The sequence below is a fragment of the Gallus gallus genome, chromosome 6, assembly GCF_016699485.2.
Source record: "Gallus gallus isolate bGalGal1 chromosome 6, bGalGal1.mat.broiler.GRCg7b, whole genome shotgun sequence".
NCBI lineage: Eukaryota > Metazoa > Chordata > Aves > Galliformes > Phasianidae > Gallus > Gallus gallus.
Genome location: NC_052537.1, coordinates 11110311 through 11122577, shown reverse-complemented (window position 1 = coordinate 11122577; position 12267 = coordinate 11110311). Strand labels below are relative to the sequence as shown.

Below are 12267 nucleotides of genomic sequence, written 5' to 3'. Positions count from 1 at the left end.
TCAAGCCACATGCACCGTGCCGGGTCTGTCAGTTCCGGGTGTTCACATACATTCTCCTATTCATCCAGCTGGCCGTCACTTTGTATCTTGCAAGTGGTTAACAGCAAATTCTATGGACAATAAGAGTTACATCTTAGCACCTTTCCAAACATCTGCCGGCCAGCACACGACGCTTCAGCCCGACCACAGGCTTCTGAATTTCACGCTATTTCAGGGGGTTCCACTGTGTTTTATTAAATTAAGACTGTGGAGTACCATGTTTTTGCCGGCCCCTAGTTTTACTTTGGTTTGTAGCCCCCCCTGAGCAGTGAAGGTCTGCACGTTTGTTCCTTATTTTTCTTATTATCTTAAAAAGACTTATTTTTCTTAATAAATAAATAAATAAATAAATATTTTTTTTCCCCTTTTTCTTTTGTTCGGAATTGGGGCGATGGAAAGCAGAGCGGAGACGCACCCAGCGGGGGCCCCTGGAAACCGTTAAGGCCGGGGACGTTCTTCGGAGGGGAGACGCTCTATCGCGCCGGTCGCGTCGGATGCAAAGCGACCCGTTTGAATTGGCACAATTACTTAACTTATCGATGAATCCCACAGTGCGGCGAGAAGGAGAAGCGCGTAACAAACTGTACTTTAAAGTGTAATTTAAGTCCCTAATTCAGATCCGGAGTCCGCACGTCAAACTGTCAGAGCCCCGGGCCGTCCCTAACGAGGCCGGCTGCGCTAACGAGGCAACGACTCCCAGGTGCCGCGGGGCCGCGGCCGGCCGGGCGCAGCTGCGCCTCGTCGGGAGCCGCGGGCGGGGCCCGCCCCAAAGCCTCTTAAGCTCCTCCGGAGGCTGCCGGGAGCCACGGGGGAGTTTCTGCGGTTCTGTATGGGAGACGGAGTGAGTTCTGTTTCTTTGTCGGGCCCTGGTGCTGCTGAGGCTGAGAAGCGGTACGCGGGTTTTTTTTTGGGGGGGGGGGGACGGCGCCTTCAGGTTCTCTTTAATGTTCTCTTTAATGTTCTCGTGGTGTCGTTTTGTTTCAGGCTGCTGTGAGCCCTTTTGCGGTAAGGACCAGCCCAAACAGGTGAGCGGTTCGGGTAGTAAGGGGACGGTGAGCGCTCGGGAGCCGCCAGGATCTCCGGAGCTGGCGGCTGTCGGACCCCGCTCTTCTCGGGGCCGGCGTTAGGTCGCCGCCGGGCTCCCCCGGCTGTGCGGAGCCGATACGGCGCCGCCGCCGCCGCCCGGCTGCCGTCGCGTTTTCGGAGGCGGCTGCCGCTCCGACCCCCGAGTCCTCGCACAGCCCCGGGGTGCTCTCCGCCCCCCTCACCCTCGGGATTTCTTTTAGCGGGTGCTTCAGTTCTTCAGGCTCTCCTCGGTAGGAGCGAACGCGATGGGGCCGTATTCGTGCAGCCTCTGTGCTGCCGGGAGAGAGAAGCGAGGCCAAGGGCTGCTGAAACAAAAGGTTTCTCGTGTTGCAGGCTGAGCGAGGGCTGTAGCAGAGCCTCTCATCGCTCCGAAGCAGGCAGCTCGTGGAAGCGGTGAGTGTTTGAGAGTCGCTCGGTAAGATCTCCCCTGCTGGGGCTCCTGTAGGGTTGCTGCCCGACTGCCTCCGTGTCTTTGGGATCGGCACGGCGCCGCCGCTGGGGGCTCCCGCGTGGCTTTTTAGTAGGACCGGCACGGGGCCTCCGCCCGAGACCGAGCACGATCCCGGGGTGGCCTCGGCCACTGCGGAGTGTTTTGCGGGTGCTCTCACCCATCCCGTTTCCAGCGGTGGGAGCGAGCAGGTTGGGACCGTGGTTTTTGTTTTTTTTTCCCCGCCTCTTCCTTCCCGTGTAACTGCAGGAGCACGATTTAGGTTCCCACCGTGGAGACCTGGCAGGGCAGCTCGCACGACTGGAGTGCTGTCGTGGATGGCTCTGTTCCTTTTAGGAAAGACAGACCGGTCAGGCGGTGGAGTCTCTTTTCGAGGGAGAGAACGGGAACGTATCGAGCTCCACCTAGGGATGACTGAAGAACCAGCGGAGCGTTTGTGCGTGAGGCTGAAGAGGCAGGTAAAAGTGGGTGACCTGAGTGGGGGTGTTGGTCACAGACCAGGGTGAGGAAGCTGATAGACCTTCTGCACACAGCTGGAAATGGTGCCCACAGCTGTGAGGCTAGTTCTCATGGTAGGCTCCAGGAGTTTCCTGCAATGTGTCAAAGGTAAGATCTTCTGACACAGGTGACGAAGGAGGCATTGAGGAGAGGGGCTGCTGGAGCTCCCTATTGCAGAAGAGCCGTTTGGGGACAGGAAGGCCAGGGGCAGCCTGGAGCGTGCCAGTCACGAGACCGCAGCGTTTGGGATCTTGTGTGGAAGCTGCAAAGCAATGAGTAGGATTGAAACACTGGACTTAGAGGGAGCCAGGTTTGTCCTCTTGAAGGGCCTACTTGGAGGTAACCCTTGTTCAAGCATAGGAAGGGGTCCTGTGAATGCTGGAGCATTACTTCGTCCATGCTGAGGTGCGCTGCGTCCCAAGGAGGAAGGAAGTGCGCAGGAATGGTGGGGGACCTGCAGGGCTGACTGAGGAACTTGAAGGGGAGAAGGAAGAGAGAGGCTGAGGAAGGCCAAGTCCCTCTGAGTATCAGCTTTGGGAGGGAGGTCAAGGCTAATGGAAGTTTGTCAACAGGAGAGACTGGAGAAATTGCAGGCCTGTGCTTCACAAGGCAAGGGCCTGAGTAATGGAGGATGGAGGACATGCTGGATGCCTGTTTTGGTTTCAGTGGTTTCTGCTGAGAGTGCTCCTGGGGAACCTGGGGTCCTGGAGGAGAGAGTCTCAGAGTAAGGTTGCCTTCCCCTCAGTTGCGGAGGAGCTGGTCAAAAGTGGTTCAGGCAGAAAGGAGGCCAGCAAATGCCTGAGCTGTGGAGGGCTATGCCTGTGCCCGCTGAGAGCTGGCAGCGGTGACCGGCAAATGGCGCTCTCTGTCACTTTTCCCTGCTGTTTCCTGTGGGAAAGGTACCTGAAGACTGGAGGATGGCGGATGCCACCGCAGCCTTCAGAAAGGGTGTGGAGGATGGCGTGTGCAACTTGGAGGTAGGTTGGCCTCACCTCTGTTCCTGGGGAGGTGACGTAACAGCTTGTTGCAGGTGTCATTGCCATGTGACCGGAGGAGAAGGAATGTGCAAGGAGCAGTCCAGGTGGATGGACAGAGGGGAAGTCATGCCGGACCAAAAGGTAGCTTTGTGCGTTGTCTTGATTGTGCAGTGAGAGGAGAGGAGGGTGGCAGTTAGCAATGCGTGCTGCGCAGGAGCCGAGTTGACGGGGATGAGTGGCGTGTGGCAGTAGGGGGGCAGTGTGCATGTTTGGTATCACCAGAATTCCTCTTTAAAGAGGAAGAAGAATGATTTCCCTGTGAGCGGGATGGGAGAGGGTGCCCGGGGAGGTAGCGGAGTCCGGTTCCCCGGGCCCCATTGCAGTTGCGTGCGGGCGCTTTGCAGTGGGGCCTTGGCATTCTGTCTGGCTGTGTGATCTGTGCTCTTGTTGCAGGGCGAGGGCTGCAGCGGAGAGCTTTGCCGAGAGGGTTGGCTGGAGCAGGTGTGTGGTTTCCCCAGCAGTGGGATGAAGGAGGTGAGAGAGGGGGACCCCCAGGCGCGCCCCCTTGGAGGTGGTTTGTGGAGGTCTCTGTGCAGGTTCAGGCCGGAGGCAGGATGCTGGTGGTGTGAGCGGGGTGCCCCTGTGGAGCAAGGTGAGCTGTATGTTGTTACCTGTGAGGTGGGTGGCGCCCCAGGGCTGGAGGCAGTGGCTGTGTGGGTGACGATGTGCTTTTTGTGACAGGGTGGAAGGTGCGTGGCAGGTCCTGTCCTGGAGGAATGGAGTTGATGGAGCGTGGCCCTTTGATGCTGGAGTGAGGGGTCCTGGTGGGGCTGAAGTCCTGCGTGGAAGAGGGAGATCCTGGGAGCTGCGATGCGGAGGAGGAGCGGAGCCAGCAGGTAGGCCTGGGGTGCTGTGTTGTTTTGGGGCTTGGTTTGTGTTGGTGATGTGGCAGGCTGGCTTGGTGGTGGTGTTGTTGTGGGGCTTGTCTATTTTGTTTTTTTTCTGGTTAGGAGGTAGGTGGTAGAAAGTGGCTTGGGCGGTTTGAGTGTGGAAGGTGGAGCTGGTTGTTGGGTTTGGTGGTGGTTTTTCTTGGGGGCTGTCTGGCTTTGTGTGGCTGTTGGCAGTAGTGTGGCAGTGTCTTTTGTCTTCAGGTGGCCTTTGGTGTGTGTTTTTTGTTTTGAGGCTGGTGGCAGGAGTGTCTTGGGGTTGTTGACTTGTGGCTGGTTGTGTGGGCAGCAGTGTGGTGTTTATTGTGGAGCTGTGTGGTGAAAGAGCCAAGAGCAGAGCCTGCCCTGGGGGTGGGCTGTGCTCTTGGCTGGCGGTGGGGGGCTGTGGAGTGGGGATTGCACTATCTCAAAGAGATTATTTTTTTTGGGTGGGAGGCGGGGATGGTCAGTCTCGGAAGTGGGAGGAGAGAGCTCCCCCGGGGGGGGGGGGGGGAGGAGGGTGAGCTCCCAGAGTGGGGAGCCCCCCTCCTGGGTGGGAGGGGGCTCTCCTTCCTCCCCCCTCTGGGGAGCCCCCCCTGGGTGGGGAGGGTGAGCTCCCCAGAGTGGGGAGCCCCCCTCCTCGGTGGGGGAGAGCTCCCCTCCTGAGTGGGGGGGAAGGGCTCTCCCTCTTCTCTCCCCCCACTTAGGGAGCCCCCCCTGGGTGGGGAGGGTAAGCTCCCCAGAGTGGGGAGCCCCCCTCCTGGGGGGGGAGAGCTCCCCTCCTGGGTGGGAGGGGGCTCTCCTTCCTCCCCCCTCTGGGGAGCCCCCCCTGGGTGGGGAGGGTAAGCTCCCCAGAGTGGGGAGCCCCCCTCCTCGGTGGGGGAGAGCTCCCCTCCTGAGTGGGGGGGAGGGGCTCTCCCTCTTCTCTCCCCCCACTTAGGGAGCTCCCTCCTGGGTGGAGGGCCCCCCTGCATGGGGTGTGAGGGAGGAGTTCCCCTCTTGGCTGGGGGACTCCCTCTGTGGGGTGGGGAGGGGGAGCTCCCCTCCTGACAAAGATGTCTCTTCCCGAGGTGCTCTAGTGGCTCCTGTGTGGTGATGGCTGCTTAGTGGTGGTGTTCCTGGTCCTGGGCTGAAAGGAGGAGGAGGAGAAAGCTTTTAGTGCCTTACTTCAAAGCTCAGGTAAGGCCCCTTGGAACCAACTTCTTGTTGTGACTTAAGAGGTTGCTTGTTCTCTGTAGTCACTGCACCCTGGGGGTTGGAGGAAGTGGCCAGGGGTGGCGTTTGCCTGTGGTGTGGGGGAGTAAACCATCTCTAGTGTATGCAGGATGGATACCGCAGCAGCAGCCTAAGTAGACTGAGACCCTCATGAAGGAGGGGAGCTGCTGCTGTGCTCTCAGATTTTGGTGTGCTACTCTGGGAGAGGGGGAAAATCAGATAAGTGGGAAAACTAAACAAGGGAAATGCTGATGACCTCTCCTCTTGTGAGAGGTCTCTAACATGGCCAACTTCATTTTTGTTTATATAAATAAAAATGAAGGTACCTCCTTCTGTGGCTAAGGCAAAATATTCAAGAGCGTACCTCATGACCTGTGCTGGATTGAACTGGTAGATGGGCGGCCTGAAATTTAGAAATGGGTGACTTTGTAATAGTGGGAAAACCAGGTCTCCTGTTTGAGAGACCTCTTCCACTTTCTTTACGTTCTTCAGCTTCTGGCCGAAGCAAAACTGCATAGGGGAATGTCTAGGTGTAACTCTAAATCCTTACTTACCACAATAAAAGAGGAGGCACCTGCTTTTTCTGTGCTGGGGGCTTCTTCCCTGGCTGATGCCATTCCCTCGGTAATCTTGAGGGGTGAGAAAGGGGAGGCAAATGCCCTCTTCGGTGGGTGGTCGTTTGGCATTGTGTGTTCTGTTTGGAAAAAAAAAAAAAAGGTGAGACTTATGTTAATAACAAATATTTACAGATCACCTACTCCAACAGCACCATGCCTCAGCCTCACTTCGCTCACCAGCTGAAATTGCTGAGGATGTTTCCTGTGTCTGTGTTGTTGCAGCTGAATTTCTGCAAGGCAGCCTTTCTCAGATGCGGTAGGGCTTCCCTGGCTTGAGGATGTATATTGTACCTTCGTGTGGAAGTCTGCAGTTGTTAACTTCACTTTTAGTTAGTTAATGTTCCAGCTGTGCTGCTGTTCAAATGCAGCCACCTCTACAAGGCAGGAGAGAAAAAGGAGTTAATTGACTTGAATACAGAACTACTCTCCTTCTGCCTTTGCTGCTACTGTGTCTCAGTGTGTTAGTAGGTTGACTCCTTAGTGCAAGGAGATGTCTGCTGGCCTTTAAGCTGTTGCTGCTGGGGCTAACAGGCTCTGCTTTTTTCCCAGTGGGATGGTGAAGAAGTACACTACTGAGAAGAGAGGAAAAGCTTAACAAGTATACAAACTCAGTAAAATGGCTGCTGTGTGTAGAATAGGAATGCAGCCTGTGTTGGAAGGGACCTCCCACTTGTAGCTCTGCCCCGGTCTGCCTGAACTTCAACTGCCATCTCCAATGGTAGTGTCCAAATGCTTCTCCAACTCCCTCAGCCTGGGGCTGTGACTGCTGCCTGGGGAGCTTGCTCTAACCGCCCTCTGGTCCAGGGTCTTGTTGTAATCTCCAAGGTGGCTTAATACATGCACATAAATATGCATCTAAGTCCCTTGCCCTGGTCATTTCTAGAAATACTGAAGTGCGTGTGCCCTGAAATGAAGCCCCGTGGCCCCTGACGAGTGCTGGTCTGCTGGCCTCTTGCACTCTCATTTATTCTAACAAATGCTTTGAGCCCCTTTTGCAGGGGGCTGAGTCACAGCTTAGCTTTTAGTTTAAGGTTTTAGGAGGAAGGGGTGTTTCATGGTGTGAGATTTAGTCCTCAGGCCTGCTTTCCTGACAAGGATTTTCTTTACCTACTCCCCTGCGTGATACATGCTTTGAACCAGGCCAGAGGACAGATTTCATGCTTTGGTAACCTGGGCTTCCTCTTCCGCAGTGGGATGTTGTAGAAACACACAGGCACAGTTTGATAAAACAGAAAATAGAGCAGTTACTGAATCTGTGTCTGAACTAGAAGTTGATGGCGTATTCCTCTGGTAGAGGAATGTGAAAAGATGGGGCCTGAAGCAGGAGTAAGTTTATAGCTAAAGCATAAAGATCTTTCTCTTGCCCAAAGTTGGGAATATTTAACTGCTGCAAGCCCAGTCATTTCACTGTATGCATTTTCTGCCTAGTACCAGTATGGGTGCCTTCCCACAACCAGAACAGCTGAGCAAGGAGTACTGTTTGCAGCTATGAAGCCTACAAAAGCCAAAAAACCTCTGTTGATTCATAATGTCTTTCTTGGGCATGCATGTTCAGAAGAGAGATTCCAGCATGCATACCCATCATTCTAAAGTATCTTTCCTTATGAACACCAGTACAGACTCCCTTTCACTGTCTCTTTTAGCTGGAGGCCTGGGCTGTGTGTGTGTGTTCCTCCATCTGCGATGAGAAGAAAAGATTTCCTTTTTTTTATTTTGTGTTCAAGACAAATGATAAATAAAAACCCTCATCCTTAACTCACATGAGCATTTGACTGTGAGTGGTTCCAAAAATCTGACCTTTGTTCTCTTTTCATTCATGTTGCACAGCATCCAAGGAAGCTCTAGCCTTCTCCAATTTGTACACTCACTTGAAGTAATTACAGCCATAGTTATTTCCCTTCAGCCTCTGTTACTGTGCTGAGAAGATAAGTCCCTTCCCCCAAACCTACACATTGCATGACAAGCCATGGGGACTCTTTGTCAAAAGCCAAATCTGAGGTTTTACTTAGCAAAGCTGCAGGAAGAACCTGCAATTTTCTCTCTTAAAAGAAATTTTGTTGCTGTTCTCAAGAACCAACTGGTTTCCAACCTATTCACTTTCTGGATGTAAGTTTACAATGGCGATTTTTTTTCCCCCTCCAACTCAGAGTATTTTACTTTTTTTCCTCTAAATGATAATTACCTAGGAATTATCCTTTTTGGCAGCCCAAATTGTGAACTGCACAGAACATTCTCTGCTCACAGAAGCCTTAGTCCTATTTATCCCACGGAAGGTTCCCATTGTTAAGAAGTCCCACACGAAGAAATGGTCCAGAGTTTCAGTAATTTTGAGAAAGGTGGATTTTCATTTAAGATTTTTCAGAGATCGCAAGGCTAAACTTGTACTCCCTTTCCACGGGACTTGCTTAGAGTCAGTCTGACCTCCTCCCATGACATTGTGAATAACTCTGTGCTCAGATCAGCATTTAACAACCTCGCTGTGCTATTCCACCCCGAACTCTTTACTCTGGGAACCAATTGCTGCATTCATTGGGCAGCGTTTATTGCCTTATGGGAACAAAGGATGCAGAGTCCCTGTAAAGTGCAGAGCACTCTGGAAGTGGCTATCTCCACAGAGGTATCAGGTAACACCACTCTTCTCTGTTGAGACTTGACAGGGAATGAAACAGGTTCACCATAAGTTACCTACCTCTGAGCAATTGTTTCTGAATAGCATGTAGAATCCCAAAGACTATAAACAACAAAGAAGAACCCTCCCGTAGAAAACAAGTTCCAATATTAAAAGCCCTGTCATCAGGGAAGCCTCATAAAACAAAAAGATCTGTTGCTCTCCTCGATTCCCCCCCCACACGCACACACACCAAAAGGCAACAAAGCCAGCCAAGCAGCATTATTTCAGACAGGTTCTGCTTCTGCAACACTCAATGCGCTTCACAGCTTTCACTTAACTCAGGCAGAGGAGGCTCATTATGCAATAACTACATAAAATTGAGTACAACACTCCATATGAAGAAGAAGAAAAAAATAACTTCATATATGTATATCTATACCCAAGCGCTGAGTTAGAAAGGAGCACGAAAGGAGCGCTTTAAGGATGCCTTTCTGAGAGCACGAGAGTTCTCCAGCCCTCGACAGTTCAGATGACACTGAATTCGGCAGGAGATTTAAAAACAAACAAACAAGAAACAGGAAGGGATTTCTACAGGTACACTGCTCACAAGAGAAAGGAACAAGGAAAGCATACTCACTCTCATAAGTGAGAAAGGGCAACGACAGATGGAAGGAAGGCTGAAGTGCTCAATGAGTTCCTCGCTTTAGTCTTTGCTAGCGGTCAGGATTTCCATAGCTCTCATGTTCACAAACCTCCGGCTGGGGGCTGGAGGATTCAAATCCCTCACCCAGTAAGAGAAGAGCGAGTCTGAGACCACCCAATGAGACTGAGTGCGTACAAGGCTATGGGGCCCGATAACACGCATCCCAAGGGTCAGGACCTTGCTAGATACGAGCTCAGACCAGGAGGAGAAGTCACTGAGATCAGCCCTGCAGAGAAGAACTTGAGGGTTCCAGCATACTAGAAGCTCCGTGTGAGCCAGCAGAGTGCACTTCCAGCCCAGAAAACCAAGGGTATCCTGGGCTGCAACAAGACAGGGAGGCAATCGTCCCCCCTCTACTCTGCCCTCACAGCGCTCTATCTGGAGACCTGTGCCTGGGGCCCTCAGCACGAGAGAGAACGTGGGGCTGATGGAGTGGGTCCAGGGGAAGGCCACAAAGATGAGCAAAGAGCTTTAGTACTGTTCCTATCAAGAAAAGTTGTTGATGGAACTTGATTTTGCTTACCAAGGAGAAGAAAATGCTTCACTGTGGCTTCTAGCACTTGAAGGTATCTTATAAACAGGAGGAGGACCAACTTTTTACAGGGTCTGCGTAACACTGTAACACGATGGAAAGTACACCAATAACAGCAGGGTGGCAAAGCCCACGGCTGCAGCAAAAGAGAACAAGCCCAAGCACAACAGCCGTGGGTGCAGAAACAAACAAAAGCAGCTGCTTACCTTCAGAGGGCCTCAAGGATATAAGAAACACCAGCAAGACACCCTCACCTCCACTGCTGACCCTTAAATGAGGCCTGGGAAGGGGCGGATCCTGGCTCCACCCCTCCCGGTCACTCAGCTGCATTGAGTGCACCTGAGGTCCCCTGGGTTGGCCCTGCCTTCCCACCAGGTGCGCAATCACCTGTGATTCAAGCTGTGATTTGGCATTTCCGCTACAACCTGATAGTGACAGAACAAGGTGGAATGGCTTTAAACGAAAAGAGGGAAGATTTAGGTTAGATATTAGGAGGCAGGAATTTCTTACTCGAGGTATTGAGGCACTGACACAGGATGCCCAGGGAGGTTGTGAATGACGCGTCTCCGGAGGCGTTCGAGGCCAGGCTGGATGTGGCTCTCTGGGCAGCCCAATTGAGTGGGTGGCAGCCCGGCCGGTGGTGGAGGCATTCGAGCTCGATGATCTTTGAGGTCTGAGCCATACTGTGATCGCAATCAGTCAACAGAGGCCAAGCCAATTGTTTTTTTTTTTGTTTTGTTTTGTTTTTTAACATCACATAGATACAACAACGTAAGCCATTCCTAAGTTAAGACCAGAGCACTGACGTGGGTTTTGATCAGCTTTTCTTTTGATGACATTCTATTCAGCTTTGGAAAAGTATTCGTTGCACAAGCAATGCGTTCGTATCTGGTGATTTTCAAGTCCTCAGTGAGGCAAAGTGTTCCAGTTAGTTAACGGTCACATCGCTGGACTCATGTACGGTTTATTAACTTTTTCGAGCTAGTATTCTAACAAGTAATAAAATACAGACCATAAACTCCCCTTGAAATACAACAGCACAGTTGGTAGAGGACTATATAGGCACTAAAATAAATAAACAAATAAATAAAGCTGCACAACACAAACTTACAAAATAAATCACCTTCTCTATTGTTAAGGTAAGCGTAGATAGGGTATGTAATATCACATAGGTTGCGTCACCAATTCACTGCAGAAACTTACCGGTTACCATGGAAGTCATGTTCTCTGGCTTCATTTTGTAACAGTTTCCAGGTTAATTGGAAGTGAGTAATTAGTCACAGCTACTGATTAATTAATTGATTCTAAACTAGGTTAGAAGAATTAAGGGACTGCTACCTATTTCTTACTCTTCTTACAAGACAAGCAAAATGACGCTTGTAAATTCTCGGTTCCTGCAAGGATGACACCACAAACCGTGGACAGTACTGTAGGACTGCTAAATAGCCCTCGGAAGGGAGAACACCTAAAAGTGCCTGTTTCCTTACAGATGTTCTGGTGGCTTACGTGTGAGAAATCCGACAAATACAAAACTCTATTAGCTCGGTTCTTTAAATCTGTCCTTTCAATATTGCTTTTCTTTTCCTTTCAAAGGCTTGGATGACCTTGCTGAGGCTGAACAAGAGTACAAAACCTGTGAGTTAAATGGGTGGAACAAAACTACAGCTGCTGCACCTTACCGGGCCGAGAGTCGTGACCTGATCTTCCATCTTTTACACAAAACGAGTCAGATCTTCAGCTTGCTGCCACGAGTAACTCACACATTCTCCAATTCCTCGTATGGAAAGAAGGTTTTCTTCTAAGGGATTATTCCAATGCGTAAAATCGGTGAATTCACCTGTACAGTAATGAAATACTTTCAATAATTTCATGCAAAACTTTCTTTAAGCAGTGCCTTGGGTCAGTCTTTCCATGTGAGAGCTGCATCAGTAAAAGTTCTCCTTTCGGTCCATTTCTGACTTATTTTTTATAATTTAGTTTAAAAGTTCAAGTCATCCAACCAAAGCTGTGACAACAGGAATAACAGGCTCGTGGTATAACAGCAGTAGGATTTAGGCACCTGTGGAGGGAGAAACACTGAAGATTTCACCGTGGGTTCAGGGTGGGCCAAACATTAAAATCCCTTTCTTGGTTTAAGATCAGAATGCACCTTCGTGGGATTCATTTCTTCCTTACATCTCAGTAACCAAGTATGCATTGAGTGACCTACACCTTTAAGGGGGAAAATGGTCTCAGTCAAGCGCTGGATGAATATAAATAGTAATAATAAAAGCCTATCAGTAAGGAAAAGCTGAGCATTCTTTTTGAATGCAAACATAATAATTAATAATAATCATAATCATAATCTGTGGCACAGGACCCAAAGAGACCTTTTCCTCACAGTTTCACACAGCAGTTCTCTCATCAGCTCTGAAACCATCTACCTCTGCAACTCAGAAAGCTTTCTTTTTTTCTTTTCCTGAAAGTTCAAGGATACGTTATCCATTTTCTGGGCAAGTTTAGAACTTTGGGTCTCACTTCTGCATACACGGAATCTTCTCTAAAGTCACTAAGACAGAACAAAACCCGAGACCCTCTTTGGACTGCAAATCCAGAAGCATTCGACCCTGCGGTTC

General features: G+C 50.9%; 1 non-coding gene across 46 annotated transcripts in view; it reads left to right on the top strand.

The window, feature by feature from the left end:
• The window catches only part of LOC121106536, a 50076-nt gene extending 38283 nt beyond the window's left edge, over positions 1 to 11793 (top strand). For 22 of the 46 annotated variants that reach the window (XR_006939709.1, XR_006939711.1, XR_006939704.1 and 19 more), the window contains 2 exons: positions 5054 to 5153; positions 11246 to 11793. This is a non-coding gene — a transcript (uncharacterized LOC121106536). Of the gene's footprint in view, positions 1 to 844; positions 931 to 1023; positions 1065 to 1325; positions 1356 to 1458; positions 1765 to 1822; positions 2032 to 2106; positions 3190 to 3501; positions 3701 to 3789; positions 3945 to 5053; positions 5154 to 5938; positions 6063 to 6837; positions 7059 to 7449; positions 7566 to 11245 lie in introns of those variants that run through there. The other 24 variants (XR_006939740.1, XR_006939735.1, XR_006939720.1 and 21 more) reach the window with 24 other exon arrangements.
• Positions 11794 to 12267: the final 474 nt, after the last annotated feature.